Below are 6,000 nucleotides of genomic sequence, written 5' to 3' on the forward strand. Positions count from 1 at the left end.
CCCACGTGATGGGCCCACTCGGACTCCAGCCTGAGCCGCTTTGTCCTCCAGCCAACCTGGGAATGAGCGGGCTAGTCTGTCGGCCACCAGGAAAGGCTTGCTGGTTGTCAAGTCACTATGCCATCTGTGCCCGAGGGCAAGGCCCCTTTCCTGGGTCCTGCCATCAAGGACACAAGGAGCCTAGCTCCGTGGGGATGTCTGCAGCTCAGGCCTGGCCTAGGTATCACTGGGAGTCCTCTGCCTTGGCCAGGGGTGGGCTCTGGCCTCAGGTGGAGTCCTCGTTGTCATGCCTTGGGCCCTTCCTCTGCCATGGTGACCAGGGCAGGCGTGACGGGCAGATGGGCAGGGGCTCTGGGGAGCTTCTCTCAGCCCCTCAACCTGCCTGAGCCGGGCTCCCTGTGCGTCATGGCAGACGATGGTCACTGTGCTTGCCTGACTGGGTGGCCTCATGGACAAGCAGCACCAGGCTCTCTGTGGTGTCCAAGCGGAACTGAAGCGTCTGGTTCGGTAAACTAGAACTCAGGAGGAGAGCGGTAGCCACGTGTGCTGCAGGCCAGGGCTGTGAAAGATTCCTGTGCAGGTGGGCCCCAGGCCTGCAGCCACAGCTCCCCTGGCCACCACGACAGATAAAATCAGCCGCCGAAACCCCAACAGTATTTCTGTGAAATTCAGGCCGATGTAGTGAGAGGCCTTGGGCTCCACCACGTGGCCATCCTGGGGACATGAAACGCTCTGTCTGTCTCCCAGAGAAGCCAGCACATACCCTGCTAGGGGCAAGCTTCTGCATTTGGTTCAGTCCTCTGGATGTAGAGCACCAGAAGCCCGGGAGAGCTGCTGGCTGGTCTTCTCCACCCGGGACTGTGAGCCCTGGAGGCCCTTCACCCCTGTGGAGGCTGGAGAGCTTGTTAGAAGCCACACTGGTCCCTCTGATGAGCATTATCAAGAGAGCTAGGAGTCCGCTACTCACCCAGGGTGACGAAGTTGTGAACTTCCAGCTATTCTAACAGGCTTCTGGTGGCCTCTCATGGTGGCTTTGATGCGCATTCCCTAATGTTTTGTCATTCATATTTCTTACCTGGTGAAGTTCCTGTTCAAATATCTTGCTCGGGTTAAGCAACAACAAAAATTTTATTTTGAGATAATTTGAAAACTCAGAGAAGAATTGCAAGCAGAACAGAACTCCTATGTACCCTCTATCCTGGTGGCCCCCAGATTAATGTCCCACACCAGGGGAGGACCAGAGAAGCAGCAGTAATGGGAATTACGCAGGACTCAGTGGGAACAGGCTCTCTCCTCCCTGCATGGTCTGATAGAGGAGTCTACATCGCATTCAATCATCTCCTCCAATCTGTAACAGGATCAACCTTCCGGGACACTTAGGCTTTTATAAAATTCGAGTTTTACGCTAAAGAAGTCGCAGACTCACATGCACGTGTAAGGAGCAGTAGAGAGCTGTCCTGCCAACCTCCCGCAGCAGCAGCATCACCCAGTCATGGATGGACACTCAGAGGAGCACTAACATGCAAGTGCCCCTGCTGCCCTTCGGTGGCCGCACCCGCTCCCTCCTGGTCCCTCCCTTGCTATTGGGGCTCCGATGCCCACATCTGTACTGCGGTCAAGAAGGCTCCTAGATAGGGCTTTGGAGATAGCTCAGAAGGTAGAGTGCTTGCCTCACAAGCACAAGGCCCTGGGTTCAGTCCCAGCACTGCAAAAGAAGAAGAAGAAGAATGCTTCTAGATGGAATCACACAGTACCTCCGACCCTCCGGGAATGGTCCCCCCGCTCAGTGCGATTCTCTAGAGAGCCAGGGTGCTTGTGCAGGTCTGAAGTTTCTCTCATTGCTGAGTAGCCTCTGATGGTGTGCACACACCCTGTTCAACCGTCCCCCTGCTGGAGGTCTCAGTGTGGCCTCCAGCGTCAGCTACAGGAACGCAGCTGCTGTCAGCACCTGTGCTCTTGGTGCTGGATAAAAGCTCTTTGCCAAACCCTAGATCCTGGTGATGTTTTCCTGTCTTTTTCTTAGAATTGTGTCGTTTCACGTTTTGCATTTAGTCTGTGATCCACTCTGCGTCAAAGTCTTCACAATGTGTGGGACTTAGATCTAAGTCCTTCCCTCTCCTCCCCTCCCTCCCTTCCTCTCTCCCTTTTGCTGTTTACCTGTGGACGTGCAATTGCACAATTTGTTGAGAAGACCATCTTTCCTGAACTGAATTGCTTTTGTACCTTTGCCAAAAATTGGCTGGACATGGTTCTGGTTTCTCTACGCCACTCCATGGATCTGTGTGCCTGTGTCTCTGCTAATCTCACCCAATCTGAATAACTAATTTTATAATCATATTTGAAATTTGATAGATTAACTCCTCCCATTTTGTTCTTGTTCAAAATCACTGTAGTAAGTCTAGTTTTTTTTTTTTTGCTTTTCCACATGAGTCTTAGAATAATCTTATCCATGTCTCCAAAAATCTTGCTAGGAATTTGATAATAATTACATTGAACTTGTATGTCAATTTTGGGAGAATGGACATCTTTGCTAGATCTTCCTTGATTTTTTAAAAATATTTTTTAGTTGTCAATGGACTTTCATTTATTTATATGCGGTGCTGAGGATTAAACTCAGGGCCTCACACATGATAGGTGAGGGCTCTACCATTGAGCCACAACCCCAGCCCCCTTGATTTCTTTTGTCAGGTTTGTGTAGCTTGCAGCAGATAAAGCCTGTAAAATCTAATTTACATCTAACTATTCCATTTTTTTTTTCTGAGTGAATGTAAGTGGTATTGTGTTTTATATTTCAGTGCACATCCATTGCTAGTGGTAGAAAAGCAATTGATTTTTGTATCTTTATCTTATATCCTGCCACCTTGGTGAGTTCATTTATTAGTTCTGGTAGTCTAAAAACCACATTCATTCCCTTTCTGCATAGATAATCATGTCATCTGCAAATAGACACAGTTCTGTTCTTCCTTTCAGATCCATATGCCTTTTATTTCCTTGCCCTGCCTTTGTCCTGCTAGAACTGCCTGCCCTATGATGAATGAGAGGATATTCTTGATGTTCCTGCCCTTAGAAGTGGCTATAGACTGAATGTCTGAGTCTCCCTAGAACTAATATGTTGAACGTTATGTGACTTGGAGAATTTGGAGGTGGGGTCTTTGGGAGACATTAGGGTAAGGTCCTACATGGGGCTATCATGATGGGACTAATGCTCTTACAAAAAGAGGCAGTGATGAGAGCTCTCTCCACCATGTCGAATGCAATAAAAGGAAGCCATCTACAAGCCAGGAAGCATGTCCTCACAAGCGCTGAGTCCGCTCCACCTCAGTCTCGGCCTTCCAGTCTTTGGAACTATGATGAATAAATGTTAAATAAATGTCTGTGGTGTTTGTTAGAGCAGCTTGAGCTAAAACAGGAAAGATACTCCGTTGTTCACCTTGAAGTATGAAGTTTTTTGTAGTGGTGCTTTATTAAGTCAAAGAAGCTCCCATCTATTCCTATTTTTCTGGGTTATAAAAGGATGAATATTTAATTTTGTGAAATGCTTTTATATAAGCATGGGACTCTTCTTTGTTGTTTGGTGATATGTGGGTCACACTGGTTGGTTTTCACATGTTGAACCCGCTGCCCCAGAAGGTGATGTGAGCATCTGTTAGGTGGAACATTGAGTGATCAGTTTGAGACCCTCCAGATGCTGTTTTCCCTCTGGTGTGGTGGTCAGCAGCCCTGTGGATAGTGTCTGACCTCCTGGACCCCTGAGGCACAAGGATGCACCTGCCAACTCACAAAGGGCATCTTGCATAAACAAGAAATCAACATTTGATGTTTAAATCCCTTAGACTTTAGGGACTTCATTAACATAGTATAAGCTATCTTAGGTTGGATGGCACTTTTGGTGTGCATGTTTGCCTCAAGAATGAGATGCATGAGTGGCAAAAATATTCTCCCACTCTGTACACGCTCTCTTCACATTGCTGATAGTTTCCTTTGCTGAGAGAAAGCTATTTAGTTTGAATCTATCCCAGTTGTTGATTCTTGATTTTATTTCTTGTGCTATGGGAGTCCTGTTAAGGAAGTCTGATCCTAAGCCAACAAGTTGAAGATTTGGACCTACTTTTTCTTCTATAAGATGCAGGGTCTCTGGTCTGATTTCAAGGTCCTTGATCCATTGTGAATTGATTTTTGTGCAGGGTGAGAGATAGGGGTTTAGTTTCATTTTGTTGCATATGGATTTCCAGTTTTCCCAGCACCATTTGTTGAAGAGGCTATCTTTTCTCCATTGCATATTTTTGGCACCTTTGTCTAGTATGAGAAAATTGTATTTATTTGGGTTTGTGTCCATGTCCTCTATTCTGTAACATTGATCTACTGTCTATTTTGGTGCCAATACCATGCCGTTTTTATTACTATGGCTTTGTAGTATAGTTGAAGTTCTGGTATTGTGATACCCCCTGTTTCATTCTTCCTGCTAAGGATTGCTTTAGCTATTCTGGGTTTCTTATTCTTCCAGATGAATTTCATGATTGCTTGCTCTATTTCTGTAAGATACATCATTGGGATTTTAATTGGAATTGCATTGAATCTGTATAGCACTTTTGGTAGTATGGCCACTTTGACAATATTAATTCTGCCTATCCAAGAACATGGGAGATCTTTCCATCTTCTAAGGTCTTCCTCAATTTCTTTCTTCAATGTTTTGTAGTTTTCATTGTTGAGATCTTTTACCTCTTTGGTTAGATTGATTCCCAAGTATTTTATTTTATTTTTTTTTTTGAGGCTATTGCAAATGGAGTTGTTTTCTTCATTTCCCTTTCAGATGTTTCGTCGCTTTCATATAAAAATACTTTAGATTTATGCGTGTTGATTTTATAGCCTGCTATTTTGCTGAATTCATTGATGAGGTCTAGAAGTTTTCTGGAGGAGTTTTTTGGATCCTCTAGAGAATCATGTCATCAGCAAATAGTGACAACTTAAGTTCCTCTTTTCCTATTTGTATCCCTTTAATTTATTTAGTCTGCCTAATTGTTCTGGCTAGAGTTTCGAGGACAATGTTGAATAGAAGTGGTGAAAGAGGACATCCCTGTCTTGTTCCTGTTTTAAAGGGAATGCTTTCAGTTTTTCTCCATTAAGAATGATGTTGGCCATGGGCTTAGCATAAATAGCCTTTACAATGTTCAGGTATGTTCCTACTATCCCTATTTTTTCTAGTGTTTTGAATATGAAGGGGTGTTGTATTTTGTTGAACGCTTTTTCTGCGTCAATGGAAATAACCATATGATTCTTATCCTTAAGTCTACTGACATGATGGATTACGTTTATTGATTTATGGATGTTAAACCATCCTTGCATTCTAGGGATGAACCCCACTTGATCGTGGTGCACAATTTTCTTAATATGTTTTTGGATATGGTTTGCCAATATTTTGTTAAGGATCTTTGCATCTATATTCATCAAGGATATTGGTCTAAAATTTTCTTTCCTTGATGTGTCTTTTCCTGGTTTGGGTATGAGGGTGATATTAGCTTCATAGAATGAGTTTGGTAGGGTACCCTCCTTTTCTATTTCCTGGAATACTTTGAGAAGTATTGGAATGAGTTCTTCTTTGAAGGTCTTGTAGAACTCAGCTGAGAATCCGTCTGGTCCTGGGCTTTTCTTGGATGGTAGGTTTTCAATGGCTTCTTCTATTTCATTGCTTGATATTGATCTGTTTAAATCGTGTATGTCCTCCTGATTCAGTTTGGGAGGAGCATATGTCTCTAGAAATTTGTCAATGTCTTCGGTAGTTTCTATTTTGTTGGAATACAGATTTTCAAAGTAGCTTCTCATTATGTTCTGTATCTCAGTGGTGTCTGTAGTGATATTTCCTTTTTCATCACGATTTTTAGTAATTTGAGTTTTCTCTCTCCTTCTTTTTGTTAGTATGGCTAAGGGTTTGTCTATTTTGTTTACTTTTTCAAAGAACCAACTTTTTGTTTTGTCAATTTTTTGAATTGTTTCTTTTGTTTC

The sequence above is a fragment of the Sciurus carolinensis genome, chromosome 14 (genome assembly GCF_902686445.1).
Source record: "Sciurus carolinensis chromosome 14, mSciCar1.2, whole genome shotgun sequence".
Lineage (NCBI taxonomy): Eukaryota > Metazoa > Chordata > Mammalia > Rodentia > Sciuridae > Sciurus > Sciurus carolinensis.